Genomic DNA, 16,116 nt, shown 5'->3' with positions numbered 1-16,116 from the left:
CATCCCAAATCCATCAGGGAATCACAGGATATGAACCAGGAGGAGATTCCTCACCACCAAACAGGAAGAAAAGAGCTGGGACACCCAGGGTTGCCCTCTCTATGCTCCTGCATTGCTGCCCTTTGGCTGGTGGGGAGCAAAGCCTCTTAAGAAAAGATATGACTAATTTGGGGGCAGGGGTGACAGTAATTAGCTAGTCCATCCTGTCCTTGGATGCTTCTGTGTCCCTGACTCCCCAGTCTGTGGCTCTTGAGCCCTCTGATGTTGTTTCTCTCGGCAATAACAACCCATGGTCTCTGTTTGTACGTTTAAATTCAGGATGGAAAACATCCCTCAGTGCAAGCCCCTCTTCAGCCCTCCTGCTGCAGAGCCAACACTTCCCAAAGAAATGAGGCAGAGTGGATGCAGAGCCCATTAGGCCTGTCCCAGGAGGCAGGGATCTATAGCTTCCAGATGTGCTCACAGAGAGAAATCTGCATTAGGAAAAAGAATTCCTGCTTGACCAGCGGATCTGTGCTAAGCCACAAGACTGGAAGTGCAGTTTGCAGGGAGAAGGGACTCTGTGGGGTGGCTTTGTGTGATTTTATCTGGGTTTCACTGCAGCAAGAGCAGCAGGAGAAATGGGATTTCTCCCTCGGCCTTGTGTACTCTCTCTTAAACTGGATGGGTGTTTTCCCATCCAGAAATCAGGGTTGGGATTTCTTTTGGATCAGCATTTGATCCAGCTGAATGGTTATTTTCACACCTGGAAATCAGGGTTGGGTTTTTTGGGGATCAGCATTTGATCCAGCTGAACTGTAAAGCACATCACAGAGCTTGGAGCCTCAAAAGCACTCTGGGAATCTCCCTTATTCCTCAAAACACTGCCTGTGTGCACGAGCCTCTGGATTTCACAGGCTGTGACAGTCCCACCAGTTCTCTGCTGCCATTTAAGAAATACAAATTTCTGGGGTCAAATAGGTTGGACAGACGATTTATAAAAAAATATTTATCCTACTCATAACAGGAGATTGTGACACAGGGTAGATCAGAAGATGGACAGAAGTAGTTGGGAAGACAAGAAATGGAAGATAAAATGAGAAAGCAGGAAAATAGAAAAATGGGAAGATATTTGGACCTGAAAGGGCTCCCAAATGTTGGTGCCCATTTCAAATATTCCCTCTGCAAGGCAAACCCATCCATTGAACCCCTGTTGCTGGTAGTGGGGACAGGAGCTCTTCATAGTCATGTTGTTCCTCTCCAAATGATTCTTAGATGTAGGGATGCGTGGTAAAGGGGAAGAGGAAGATTCCTTGCAGGATGGCTGATTTTTAGGACCAAAAGCCCTTTCACACCCAGGCATGGGCAGGTGCTGGTGTTGTCACCGGGTGAGTGGCTGTGTCACACAGGCTGTGCAGGACAAGGCAGCCACGGGACACAAAGCATTGCTTGCTGAAGAGAACGGGGAACAGTCCATGCTTGGGAGGTTGGGAAGGAGCAAACTGAATGACCTCATTCCTTCCATGGATGCACAGATGCCATAAGTGGGGATTAAGAGCAGCAGATTTGAGACCATCCGTGGTGTCAGGCACTGTGGGAGAGGCCATGCTGACTTGTGAACTTGGATCTGTTGCTTGGACGAGGGTGGGAAATCCTTTCATGTGTTTTTTCTGCCCACTCCAAGTTCTCTGGGTGATGGCAACCCCGTGGCTCCCCCTGGAGAAAGGACAGCATGGCAGGGCTGGCAGCTGCTGGCGCCTTGATCACAGCGAGCGCCTGGACCGAGCACCCTCGTTCCTTCCAAAATCTCTCCAAAATCCCTCCCGGGACCCCCATGGGGATGGACACAAGGAGGCAGCCAAAGGGAAGCAGTTGTTCTCCAAAGGAAGGAGTCGAAGGGTGTTGCCAATGCTGGGATTCCTCAGAGCAACACGTCCTGGGGCAGCTGCTGTGCCAGGAGAGGCACCGAGCCATGCGCGGCTCCTCCAAATGCTCCGTTGGCTTCAAGGAAAGAAAGAGGCAGGGGACAAGGCACAGACCCAGTGGAGGTGGGGAGGTGTTTTGGGGGCCCCATGTCTTCTTTTACTTGCTGTAACAGCCTAGAAATGAACAATTTGGAGGTTTCATAACGCTCGTAATTAGGACAAACTTAAAAAGGACCACTTGGCATCCTCGGTGGTGGAAGCCATGTGCTACCTGCAGCAGGCCAAGTCCAAAATGAAACCGATTTTTCTCTCTTACCTACATTCTGCATTCAGGCAGCTGCTCCTAACAGGTGCTCACTCTCTTCCTAGCAGATGGTGACAAAAAATGGGTTTGTTGGCAGGTTCTGCCACGGTGCAGCCTTCTTATCACACATATTGATGTGTATACAAACACACACATGTTATCAGGTGTTGGGTTCAAAAGGAATTCTCCTTCTGAGAGAAGGTCACTCACGTGGGGGGCTTAGCCAGGATGGTCTGTGCCTGTCTCTTTTGTTCCCTAGGTCTAAAGGCATCTGGGGACTTTGCTGCCACGTCAAAACCCCACAAATACTGGCCATTAGTTCCGATGTCCTGGTGTATCTGAAGGTGTTTTAGGAGGTACATGTGGTGTTAGGCTGTGTCCCTTCATATCTATCATAAATCCTTAATTGCCTAAAAATAGCAATTAATTCCAAAAGAGGCATGTTTTAGGTGGGGAATACCCTGATGCTTTTCTCCTTGCTCTTGGTTTTGGTAATATAATAGAAATGCAGAAATCAGAGTAGGATGTGTTGGAAGGGATCTTAAAGGTAATCTCATTTCAAGGATCTCTAAATAAAACAACCGGTTAAGAAGGTGCAGTGGAATAGAGACACAGCAATGCCTTTAAACAAAGTGCAGGGTTTTATGCTGGGAAATGCACCAGGGCTCAGAGTGCTGAAGTGTTTGAAGCTGCAGGGAAAGCATCCGGAGAGGATTTGTGCTGTATCCATCACCCAACGAGAGGCAGCTGTCAAACAAATCCCTCTGGTTCTTGACTCTGCTTCCACCTCCCAGATCCTGCCTGGTGAGGGCTGTGAATTTGTCAAAATGGTGCAAAGCAATGCCAGCTTTGGGGAACTGGGGAACTTTTTCTCCTTCTATTCCTTGTGCGGGGAGCACCAGGCAGAGCCATCCTCGCCCTGCTTTGCTGCTCATTTCAAAGGAGCATCCTGAGCCAAGAGAACCAGATGAGGGTGACATCTGGCCATGGAGCCTGTGCCAAGTCACTGCTGTTCTGTAGCTGGCAGGAAGATGATGTGCTGTAAATGCCAGGTTCTCTCTGAAATGTAAAGTGCATTCCCTGCATTTTCTTTGCTTCCTCTCCAGCCTCAATCAGCTCGGTATTTTGTTTTACTAATGGCCAAACTCAAATCTCCTTTCCAGGCGCAAAAATCCATCCCAGTGGTGGTGGGTGATTTATACAACGAGTGGAATTTGACCCTGATGTCCAAAAGGGTCTTATACTTTCTAAGCTTCCTGACAAATTAACTTGTTCACTGTAAGTCTCATTCAAATCTCACCCCCCTGTGGGGTGTGTTTGTGCTGAGGGTCACTGATCAAATATATCAAAATTGTTTATACCTAAATTCTTCCAGGAAGGAGCATGCAAAGCTCGGGACAGGTGAAAAAGCTAAAGAAGCTCTGGAGATTTCCTTCACTGATACTTTTCTGGAAGCCTAAGATGCACCCCTTTAATAAAAACATCACTAGAACTGACCAAGAAACTTGAGAAAGAAATCTGATGCTCCTAGAAGGTAGGGACAGTTAAAAGAAAGTTTTGGGGTTGGAATTAGGTGTGCTTTAAGATGCTTTCTGACCCAAACCATTCTGTGATTCTGTGACTGTAGGTGCCCTGTTACTCTCTGTTGTGCCCAGAAGGAGTAGGGATGGTGTGGGAAGGAACTGAATCTGTAGGATTTATCCTGTTTCCTTATGAAGCATTTTTATTTTCACCCTTGTTGCTGAACTCTCAGCACTTTTGGCAGCTGTGAAACAGTGCTGGGTTTGCAGCTGCTGTTCCATCCAAGTGCTTCTTTTCCTCCTCCTCTGGTAAAATGGTCATGCTGCAACAATTTTCACAATTGTATAAGAAAGGGAATTGTATTAAATCATTGACAGGCTGGGAAGGCTGGTATAGAGAAGGATCCAGGGAGGTTTTAGACCCCCTTCCAGAGCCTAAAAGAGCTCAAGGGGAGCTGGAGAGGAACGTGGGATAAGGGCCTGGAGGGACAGGACAAGGGGGAAATCATTGCAATTTTATTTTTAGCTTAATCAAAAGTTACCCTCTATCATCATAGGAATAGCTGAAAGTGTGTTGAATCAAAATCAAGTTTTATCAGATTTGTCAAATAAGGAGGGACTTTTGCATTGAAAGATACATACTAACTAATAACTATATTGAACCCACCCAGTTGATCAAAGGGATGGAGCATCTCTCCTGTGAGGAAAGGCTGGGAAAATTGGAATTATTCAGCCTGGAGAAGAGAAGCTTTGGGGTGGCCTAATTATGGCTTCTCAGTATCTGAAGGGAGGCTAGAAAAAGGTGGAGAGGGACTTGGGATAAGGGATGGAGGAACAGGACACAGGGAAGGCTTCCCACTGCCAGAGAACAGGGATAGATGGAATATTGGGAAGGAATTGTTCCCTGTGAGGGTGGTGAGGCCCTGGCACAGGGTGCCCAGAGAAGCTGTGGCTGCCCCTGGATCCCTGGAAGTGTCCAAGGCCAGGTTGGATGGGGCTTGGATGAGCCTGGGATAGTGGGAGGTGTCCCTGCCCATGGCAGGGGTTGGAACTGGATGGGTTTAAAAGTCCCTTTCAACTCCAAACCATTCCATGATTCCATGATCCTATGGATCAAGTTCAAACCATTCCATAATTCCATGATCCTATGGATCAAGTTCAAACCATTCCATGATTCCATGATCCTATGGGTCAAGTTCAAACCATTCCATAATTCCATGATCCTCTGGATCAAGTTCAAACCATTCCATGATTCCATGATCCTATGGGTCAAGTTCAAACCATTCCATGATTCCATGATCCTATGGATCAAGTTCAAACCATTCCATGATTCCATGATCCTCTGCATCAAGTTCAAACCATTCCATGATTCCATGATCCTATGGGTCAAGTTCAAACCATTCCATGATTCCATGATCCTATGGATCAAGTTCAAACCATTCCATGATTCCATGATCCTGTGGATCAAGTTCAAACCATTCCATGATTCCATGATCCTGTGGATCAAGTTCAAACCATTCCATGATTCCATGATCCTGTGGATCAAGTTCAATGCTGTGTAACTGCTCAACAGGAAATATCACTGTGATTGTCGAACTGAATCTGGGTATCTTTAGATTCTTACCAATTATCCTGTGCACCCTCCTGGAAAACAATCAGTTAATTCATGAACCTATCAAGGCAGTATTCTTTATTGTCTGCCAGAAAAGAAATTGCTTGATATTATCCCAGTTCTTGAGAACAAAACCTATTTTCCCTGAAAAGATAAGGAACAGCTAATTCAGGTTTTGCAGAGCACGTGCTCCGTTATCGTTAGGAAGGAGCTTAACCAACCTGAAAGCAAATGCTAAATGATCCAGATCTTGGTCTTATTAAGCTTGTGTGTGTTTTTCCTACCACTTAAAAGCCTGAGGATCAGGGTAAATGAGATTTTCTGGAAGGCAAGGCTTTCAAGTTTACCTCCCTCTCTTTTGAAAGCACGGAGGCGATGCCTCTGTTTACGCGGAGCTCCAACGGAGCGAGTGCATCCCTGCTGCAGCGTTCCATGGAACATCCTTTGTTTATTCACACTGTGCCACTTTTAAACTTCAGATGTAAACAACAAAGACTTCTTTGTATTTCACACTATCTCATACTCACTACCTTCTGAAGTCCAAAGCCAAAACACTGTGGAATTTTACCCTCCTCACACTTTCTCCTGCTTGTTGGATGGGTTCTTCCAGCCTTTTCTATTTATAGTGGCTGGAAAACAACTTATCTTCTGATTAAAACACACTCTGTTCATTTTCTCTTGACTTTTCAGTCCTTGGAATGGGCAAAAAATTGTTTTGCCTGGTAGCCATTTCAAATATAATTTTAGTTGTAATTATGCATATATTTGATAACAGAAACAATTTGTCATCCTGAAGGATCCAAATTGCTTTAAAGTATTCAGCCTCTCTCTGATCTGCTACGTGGGTTAAAAATATAGCAAATATTCCACTGAAATCAGCTGGACAGAAAGGTCAAAATGACCTAGGCTGGAAATGCAGCAGCTGCCTGACAACACACGTTGAGGGGGGCAGAAGAATTTGGGTTCTGTTTTAACCCAGAGTGGAATTTTTGGTTGGAAATTTCACAGAGCTGCAGCTGCACTGATCCTTGAGATCCATCCAGCACTGGGATGTGACCCTTGTTTTATATCCACAAGGGAAGGACCTTGATTTTCTGTTTCATTTGATGTGCAGTGTTGTGATGCTTAGATCAGTCTCATGCTGGATCCATCTCCTCTCTGATGATGTTTGGAGAGGGCAGCCTTGGGGGAATTTAAGATGTTTGGAGAAGGTGTCTCTGGGGGTGGGGGGAAAGGACAATACCCAAAAACCAGAAAAACATGGTGTTGATTTTTCCCTTTCCCAGGACTGTCCTTTATCATCCCTTCCCCTTATGCTGTATTAGAGCATGAGCAATATCTGATGGGCCATATATAAGAGGTGGCCTTGGCAGTGCTGAGGATGGTTGGACTTCATGGTCTTAGAGGGCTTTTCCAGCCAAAAAGATTCTGTGATTTTATGATTCTTTTTTGCTGGAACATTAAATAATAGTTTTGCTGTAAATTGTTGGGAGTAATAGGCCCATGGAGGATCCTTCTGAGATATTTCCTTATGTAAGAAACCACCAATACAGACTGAAAATAAAGGTGACAGCATCGAGTTTAGCAGGCAAGGCTCATGCTGGGTGTTCAGGGTGAGTTTTTCACCTCTCCAGAGAGTGGTCAGCAAAATATAAATCACCTCCCAGCTTTTTGTGGAGGTGAAATGGTTTAAGGTTATAAACCAATGGTCATGGGAGGCTGAAGAGAAAATCCCAGTGAATTTTTAGAGGCAAAACAGGCACAACAAATTCCAGTGCAAGGATATTTAAGGTATTCCAATATAGCAAATTTTATTATTTTAGCGGTACATATTTGTGCATGGTCTCTCATCTGGAAGTCTTTACCTCCAATCACAACAGAAACATTTTTTGTTTTTTTCAGGATGAGTTTACATAAAGATAAATTGTTTCTCTGGAAAACTCATATGTGTTCCTGAGAAACTGTCATGCTTATACATCATGGAAGAAATACTTGATGGAAATCCAGTGAGAAAAATAAAATGATGGCAGTGTAACAGCAGAGCTGACCTGAGCCCTCTGGGTTTGACATGGCAAATGAACGCTTTTACTTCTTCATTGCTGCTCCCCTGCATAAAAAATAATTGCAGAGCCTTACATTCATTGCCAAGGGCACACACCCAAGGGAGCCCCAAAGCTGCTCTGCACTTGGAACCAAATGTGATCCAGAGATAACTGAGCTAATGGAGGTGGGAAAGTCTTGTCAACACAGTATTTACATGTGGAGGGTTTTATTCTGTCCACAGGCAGCTGGGGCTTAGAGTATTTTTGGACCTGAGTCGGCTTCTCAGAGTCATCCAGGGCCAAACCACTTGTGGTCTCCAGAGTGGAAGGTTCTTCTCTGAGCTTTGTTGCTGTGTGTGGGGGTCATTTCCCCCATCCCAGCTTGGCCCTGGCCATTGTTATTTTGGGAGTATGAGAGTAATGGATGAGTGATTAGGGGAGGAGACTCTGCTGTCTCCAGCCACGGAGGAGATTTGAGCTTTAGATCACTGGAAGTCAGGATGGGGCACGAGTTTTCTTAGGCATCATCAATTATCCATGCAGGATGTGGAGTAAGAGGCTGTTTGGCTGCGTTCAAATTGGCCAGACAAACAGAATTTCCATCTCTCTCAATGGCTCCTTCAACACCTAATTAGCTCCCAGATGCTGCTGGAGGAAGATGTCTTTTATGTTTGCTAATGTTATCTCCCTCTACCTCCTAAATGCCCGCCCGTGCCATTCCCCACTTTCATGTCTCTTCCCTCAGGAGAAAACAGGATGGGTGTTCAGGAAGCTCCATGCCGAAGGTCAAGCTTGTAAAGACTCTGGGTCAAGCTGATCCTGTTAAGCCAGGCAGTATCTGGAGCAAAAAAGCTTTGAATCCAGAATTAGATGGATATGATGGAGAGCAGGATACAACTTCCTTCCTATGCACGTTCACAGGATCAGCATGCAACAGGAAAAAATAGAATTGCAGATTTTATTTCACCGTAAGTTGCATTTAAGGCAATTTAGAACAAATTCAAAGCTCCTCTTTCCCCATTGTGGGAGAAGGTACCATGAAATCTGTCTGGATAAATGTGATATTTCAGCTGGCAGAGCTCACTGTTGTGGGCAGCACTCAGGTTTTACACTCGGAGGTAAAATAGGAAGAAATATCAGCCTAACTGCACTCCTGGTCCTCCCTAGACCCTCTGAGCAAAACCATTTGGGGCTGTGTTAATACCAGGTTATCATCCAACTGTGATTTACCTTGGCAGGACTGATGGATATCCAAGCCCAGCAATTCCGTCCCCTCTGGCACGGAGGAGTGACCAGACAACCTGCTCCAAGCTAATTGGTTAAGAGTGAAATATTTCATAGAGAGCAGATTTTAAAGAGAGGCAACACACTTTATATACACACCCAGCTTTCCCTAAGGCTCCTGGAGATGTGTCTCCAGCCAGGATCAGTTTTCTCCATTCCAGTGCCATGTAACATTGTGTGGAATATTTGTCAACAAGGAAAAGCTTGGATAAAGTCAGTGTTGCAATTTATGGATGAAAATCAGGATTCTCCAGCTTCGATTTTTGTACCATCTTATTTTCCTATCCTATTTCCTCTTACCTGTTTTTCCTCTGTATAGCATTAGAAGAATACATTCCTAGGAAACATTCCAGCAGGTTCCTGCAGCAGCACTTCTCTTTCACCAGGGAATGGGAAATCCCTATAGGATGTGTCCTGGGCTGCATCTAAAGCTGTGTGATCAGCAGGTCAAGGCAGCTGATTCCACTCTGGTGTGCCCCACCTGGAGCTCTGTGTCCAAGTCTGGGAATCCCAACATGAGAAGCTCCTGGAGAGAATCCAGAGGAGGCCAATGAGCTCTTCAAAGGGTTGGAGCCCCTCTGCTCTGGAGCCAGGCTGGGAGATCTGGGGGTGTTCACCTGGAGAGGAGAAGGATCCAAGGAAAACTCAGAGCCCCTTCCAGTGCCTAAAGGGGCTCCAGGAGAGCTGGAGAGGGACTTGGGGCAAGGGATGGAGGGACAGGACAAGGGGAATGGCTGCCCACTGCCAGAGAGCAGGGAAAGATGGGATATTGGGAGGGAATTCTTGGCTGTGAGGGTGATGAGCCTCTGGAAGAGGTTGCCCAGAGAAGCTGTGGCTGCCCCTGGATCCGTGGAAGTGTCCAAGGCCAGGCTGGACAGGGTTTGGATGAACCTGGGATTGTGGAAGGTATCCTGCCCATGGCAGGGAATGGTCTTTAAGGTCTCTCTCAACCCAAACCATTCCATGATTCTATGCCATTTTTCTTTAGATTTAATCCCACAGCAGCTGCTTTTCTCTCCCAGCATAGAGTCTGTGGATTTCATAATTTCTGCCCTTAGATCCATGTGCCTATTCTGTGAAAGATGAGGAATTAATATCCCCATGATTCCATCATTCCCAGTCTTGATCTTGCCCAATTTGCCAGAGGCACTCTGCAAAGAGAGTTCTGAGATCAGACAGTTTCCCTGCAAAGATATTAATAATACTCAGGCATTACACAGCTCTCCAAGCCCTGTGTGAGCATTAGCTAATTATGCAGCACTCCACAGCCCTGTGAAAAGGATTTGCTAATCAATTCCAGCACCACCTATCAAATGCATCAATACCATGGAATCCACTGGGCAGAGGCAGCTGGAAACAGGGGAATGTGGATATCTGGTCCCAGTCCATGTGGTAACTGGGGCTGGACTTCAGCACTCACCAGCCACTGCTCCTACATTTCCCTTGGCAAGATCCTTCTTCCTGTCATAAGCACATGATTTCCAAAAGCAGGTCACCTACAGGCTGGGAATGAAGATTTTACCAGATAATCAGGATTTCAACCCATTCCAGTGCTTGTAGAGGTTGTTGGCATCAATTAGTTTGGAAAAGCCAACATCAGTAAGTGACATAGAGGAGACTGGACCCAGTGTGACAAACTGAGCTGTTCCAGCCAGCTGAAGGCAGCACAAAGGAAACCATTTCAGATCATATATCATCAATGACACAGCAGAGTGGGTTGAACTGCCTGGAAGGAGAGGGAAGGGAAGGCGAAAATAAATGAAGGAGAAAATAAAACATTGGTAATTGCTCATTCCTCTGGACAAAAGTTTGTTCCTCTGGCTCGAACGAGCCTGTAGGGCTGGATTTCTGCTCCCAAACTGCCAGCAACTAATCCACAAACCTGGCAAAGTCAGTTAAGTTGTTCTCCAGTTAAAAATATCATAGGGATCAAGTGTCTAGGATGCCCACAGCCTCCCATCCTCGACAGTTCACAGAACTAATCCCTGCAGTTCTTCTCCATAGTGCAGCTCCTTTAATTCTTAGAACTTTTGGAAAAAGAGATGAAATTCAGGATTGCTGCTGCTGGTGTGAAATTTTGTGTAGACACTGCAATGAAGGGAGGGCCCAGCAGATTTTATTTGGTGGGATTGCTGTTAGAGTTTGACATCAGGAGTGATGGTACAGAAGCTGTCACACATGTCAGGATGCTCTGTGGTGTTTCCAACATTGGTGATTTTTCACAGAGGTTTTGGAAATGCAGCAGCTTCGTGCAACTCACTGGGACATGAGACAAAGTGGATGGATGTTGGTATAAGCTGGTTTATAAAGTGTCTATTAAATCAAACACAGGATGATGCCATTTTTATTAAAAGCCACAAAATGCTTGAAGCCAATTAATACTCCCCTGCTTTACTAATGCCTCTGCTTGTAAAATTAAATGGTTTCATTTAGCAAAACCAATTTTAAAGCCTTTTTGTCAAATTTATAATGACTTTAGCACGAGGAGACTCATGTTTTGCACACATAATACAGGTTTTTTTTGAAGAGAGAGGGTACATAGCGAGGTGCCATGTGTGGAATAAGACTAAAGTTGCCCTTCTGAGTGAAGAACTGGCTACAAAGAGAAAATAAAAAGTACAAATAACTGTGCAGTTTCTGCAGTGAGGAGAGATTAACCTGTCTTGGGAAGCTGTGCAGTTCAATATCCTCACAAAAGGGCTGAAAAAAGGCGATGGTGACGCACCAAAACCCGCCGAGGGTTTGGAGTTATTCCAGGTGAACCAAAGCTACAGAAAAGTTGCAGAAGAATCTGACAATACCACAGAAAATAGCTGCTGAAATTCCATGTCAGTAAAAGTCAAGTGTGGGCACAATGAGAGGGTTTAAATTAGCCCGGGAAAGAGGTTCTGGCGTCATTGCAGATGGTGCTTTGGAAACATCTGCTCCCTGCTCAGCAGAGGTCAGGAAGGCAAGTGGAATGCAAAGAATTGCTGGGAAAAGGGAATGAAAGAAGGAATGTAAGTACAGGGCTGAATAAATCCATGGGGCTCTTGAGCAAAATGGAATTCCAGTCAACCTCGGTGACTGAAGTGGGGAAGGAGAGCTGGAGAGATGCAGGAAAGGGTGAGGAGGCTGTCCTGGGTTATGGATTGGGAGTGAAAGGCTCTGGATCTATTTGAAAACAGGAATGGGCAGGATTAAGATGTAAAATCCAGATTTCTGTAGAGATAGGGGAGAAGGAATTGTATTAGGATGCACCAGGATGATCAGAGGGATGGAGCATCTCTGCTGTGAGGAAAAGCTGAGAGAACTGGGGTGGTTCAGCCTGGGGAAGTGAAGGATTTGGGGTGACTTTTGGGCCTTCCAGGGCCTGAAGGAGCCTACAGGAAATGTGGAGAGGGACTATTTACAACAGCCTGGAGTGACAGAACATGGGGGAATGGCTTCAGACTGAAAGAAAGTTTGTTTGTTTGGATTGGATGTTAGGAAGAAATTCTTCCCTGTGAGGGTGGGGAGGCCCTGGCACAGGTTACCCAGAGAAGCTGTGGCTGCCCCTGGATCCCTGGAAGTGTCCAAGGCCAGGTTGGATGGGGCTTGGATCAACCTGGGATAGTGGAAGGTGTCCCTGAAAATGGCAGGAGTTGGAACTGGATGAGTTTTAAGGTCCCTTCCAACCCCAAACCATTTAGGATTCTGATATCCAGTGTTTTGTGACAGAGGATGTGATGATAAATCTGGTCATGAGTGGTCTGGCAGAAGTTTAAAGCAAACAACAGGAAATAAACTTTCACAGTCTGCAAAAAATTAGGAAAATCATCAAACATGTCTTTTACAAGCTGAAAGTACAGGTTGGCTGAAAAACTTGTAGTGCTGATGTTCCCAGCACTGACTTTGACACCTCCATGATCATGGAGATCTTTTCCAGCCTTAATGAATCTGTGATTCCCTGTTCCTGCTCCAGTGTCCCAAGATAGCTGTGTCCCCTCTGCAGCTGGGTGAGATTTGGGTTCTGGTTTGGTTTTTCCCCTCCCTGGTGGAATCTGACAGGATTTTTGGGCTGGATTATAAGCAGTTAAAGGGTCTCTTGTGATGTTGCATTGACTTGGCAGTGCTGGGTTAAAAATTGGAGTCAATGATCTTTCAGGGCTTTGATCTCTCCTATGACAAAAGTCACAGAAATCCTCTGAAGGAATAAATTCTCTTTGAATTGCAGTGCAATATTGGAGGGGGAAATCACCCAATGGTTCCTTAAAAATTTCCTGCACTGAGTTAAGAATCCCAAGGGTTAATTGCAGCTTGATAATGAGAGCTCTCATTGGATGGTGCAGGAATTTTGAGAGGGACAGGACTAAAAATTCTTCTAGAACAGGATTACCATCAAATTATAACAGCCTCAGTGGCAGAAAATCAATCCAGAGTGGGCTGATTTACACCTGCCAGAGCCAGCACATTCTGAATTTACCCAACTCTCCCAGTGATGTTTTTATCCTCACATCAACACTGTCAGTGTGAGGAAAATAATTTTCCCCTTAAAATCCAAACAACCAAGGTGGGATTTGGCAGAGTGTCAGAGCCTGGGGTTCCCACTGACAACAGGACCGAAGTGCAATATAAGGCCTCGAGTTCTGCTTTATTCAGGTTTTAATGGGCTGGGAAGGGATAAATGATGTTTATGCCCTCTTGTGGTGCCACATCGAATGGAATGGATTCCCTCACTGACAAAACGAAGCCAATGATGGAATAGTCCCACTTCAAAAATCTGTAACAAACACTGTAGAAAACACAGTGGAAAAATCTCTCCCCCTCCAGCAGCATCCTCATGACTCAGAAAAGGGGGAGAGGCCAATTTTGACTGTATTTGCAGCAGCAGGTAAATGAGTAATGCCCACTATGGCAGAGTTTGTGCCATCTTTCAGCAGTGAAGATCATTCCAAAGAATTTTCTCTGTGCTGGGAAGGTTAGAAAGTGAAACAGTGCTTTGTAAAAGGAGCTGTGTTGACACCTCTTTGTGTTTGGTGCTGTTGACAGGTTGTAGTACAAATATTCAGATATTTTATCTCCCTTATTCACATGTCTGGCAGGCTGTCGTGGTTTGACACGGAAAGATAATTTTTTCCAGAAGGAAGGGGTCAATTTAGATATTGACCAATTGAAAGTAGACACGCTTCTGAGAACACAGAGGGGTTGAAAGCAGAATTCCCAGGGGAACTCGCTCTCTTTGGTTCTGGTCAGCGTGCAGTGCAGACTTTCCCCCGCCCAGCCACGAGCTGGGTGGGGGAGGGGAAGCCCATGGCCTGAGAAAGGTAGGCCGAAAGCCCCAAGGGTAGTGAAAGGACTGGAACCGGGCTGGCCCCTGCAGATGGAAGGGTGGAAGAAATCTGGGATGTCTCCATTTCCCCCCCCAGAGTTCCTCTCCCGAGAGGGAGAGAGAAAGCCGCAAGGAAAGAAGAGCGGGGGGAGCTGCTGCAAGGTGCCCAGTTGTGTGGGAGTTGCTAGATGTCCGGGCATCGAGCCATCCTGGGAGTTCGGACTTTTAACCCTTTCCTTGAGAAATGAAAGCTTTGTGAATTTTCCTTTCCCTTCCTCGGTTTGAAAGAGAGGAAGAGGGACACCTTAGACCCTAGGATGGGATGTTGGAAGGAAGAATTCTGGATGGGAGGGGGACAAGGAGTGGCTTTTGGCTGAACTTTTCCGTGTTAGCCACAACCTGAACCAAATCTTCTCCATCAAGAAGGACTGTGTTTTGGGAGGATGCCAGTGAATCAAGAGACCTGCTTCAGCTGAGAAAAAGACAAAAGTGGAGTAAACAGAGAAAAAGTTAGGGGGTTTGTGGTGGCGCCCCTGTCCTGGAAAGGAAAGAGAAGAGAAGAAAATCTCTGTTCTTGAGCCCTCGGCCCCAGGGGAAAATGGGGGGGACTGTGGTCCCAAACAATGAAAAACTGAACTGTTGTTTTCTCCCCTCTTGGCAGGGCATCCTTGAAAGGAAAAATCCTAAAGGCAGTCTAACCATCCATGCATTGGTGGTGAGAGCACTGTGCATGGAAAAGAGAAGGGTCACCATGGCAAACTTTTTCTCCGGGCGGTGCCATGTGTGACATGGAAACACAGGATGTGAAGCTGTGTTTCTTGAGGGGGTCTGTGGCACAGGAGAGACTCTGTTCCCTCGATAGACTGAATATCGATTGCTTGGAGGGTAGAAACCTGATTGGGGTCCAGATTGTGTCTCACTGTGGTTTGTTGGAGTTGGGTGGTGGGGGGAGGAATGTTTTGCAAAATTTTCATTTGATCTTTGTGTGGTTTTTTTTTCCCCTTCTTTAATTTTCTCTTTTCTTTTGTAGTGGTAGTTTAATAAAGTTTTTTTCCTGTTATCAAGCTTAGGCCTGCTTTGCTCTATTCTAAATTCCACTTCACAGCATTCCAAGTAGGGATCACATTTTCATGGGGGCACTGGCATTGTGCCAGTGTCAAACCATGACACAGGCGAACAACCTGATTCCCTTTTTCCCAGAGATGGGAAAAAGCAGGTTGTTGATTTTACATGGGGAATAAGGCCAGGTTCCTGTGAAATGGAGCTTGTGATCCCAATTCCTTGTGTGGGAACACAAGGAATCAATGAGTCAACACCTTCCTAAGCTGTGCTGATAAATTCGGTGCAGGGTTGGGAACTCAGGGCTCTCCAGACTGGTCAACCATGGGTTTTGTTTCCATCTCATCACTTCATTCCTGACTGAAGACTGGACACAGCAGAATGTGCCCTTTGGACAGTGAAATTGTGGGAGTAAATCAGAGTGGTGCTCACCAAAGCCCAGCAGCTGCTGTCAGGCTGTGGGCAGGGCTTGGCTGTGCTGGGGCAGGATCTGGGAAACCCCAGTGTGGGAAATTTCAAAAGTTTTTGTCCCAAATAATCACCTGTTGTTTAAGTGAAGTATTTCCTTTGGATGTCATCCCTGCCTCTCCCCAGGTATGTAGGAGATAAAAGAGGAAGGGAATAATTTCCTTTCCACTTCAGGATGAGTAAACCCGCAATACTGGGTTTAAATGAAAGGACTGGGTTTAACTGGGCTAGGCTTAAGAGGCACTCTTTAACAGGATGAAAAATATTGGAATGAGGATCTAAATTTCTAAAGATCTTCCATAACCAATGTTTTTTGGGATCAAGGCTGCTATCTTTCAGTTTATCATAATGAAAGAGGGTGGACTAGATGCTGATGACAGAGTCACAGTTTTGTGATTCCATGTGATTATTTCCCTTTATTTATATTTTATATATTTAATAGTATGATGAGGTAACAAATATTTTTCTGTGAACCCTAAATGCTGACCCTTCAATCAATTCTATCTACGTCTGGTATTTATAACTACACTTTGCAACAGGACTCTGACATTTATTAAAGCACTTACTAGGTTTTAGCACGGACTTCAGAGCACAAGTTATGTCGACACTGAGAAGAGAGTTGGCTCCAAAATG

At 45.5% G+C, this 16,116-nt stretch overlaps 1 protein-coding gene across 4 annotated transcripts in view; it reads left to right on the top strand.

Moving 5' to 3' along the window:
- Positions 1 to 16,116, top strand: part of MSRA (methionine sulfoxide reductase A) — a 227,942-nt gene that overhangs the window by 210,257 nt on the left and 1,569 nt on the right. The window lies entirely within an intron of this gene.

Source organism: Lonchura striata, chromosome 3 (genome assembly GCF_046129695.1).
Source record: "Lonchura striata isolate bLonStr1 chromosome 3, bLonStr1.mat, whole genome shotgun sequence".
NCBI classification, from domain to species: domain Eukaryota; kingdom Metazoa; phylum Chordata; class Aves; order Passeriformes; family Estrildidae; genus Lonchura; species Lonchura striata.
This window is presented reverse-complemented; position numbering and strand designations above follow the sequence as displayed.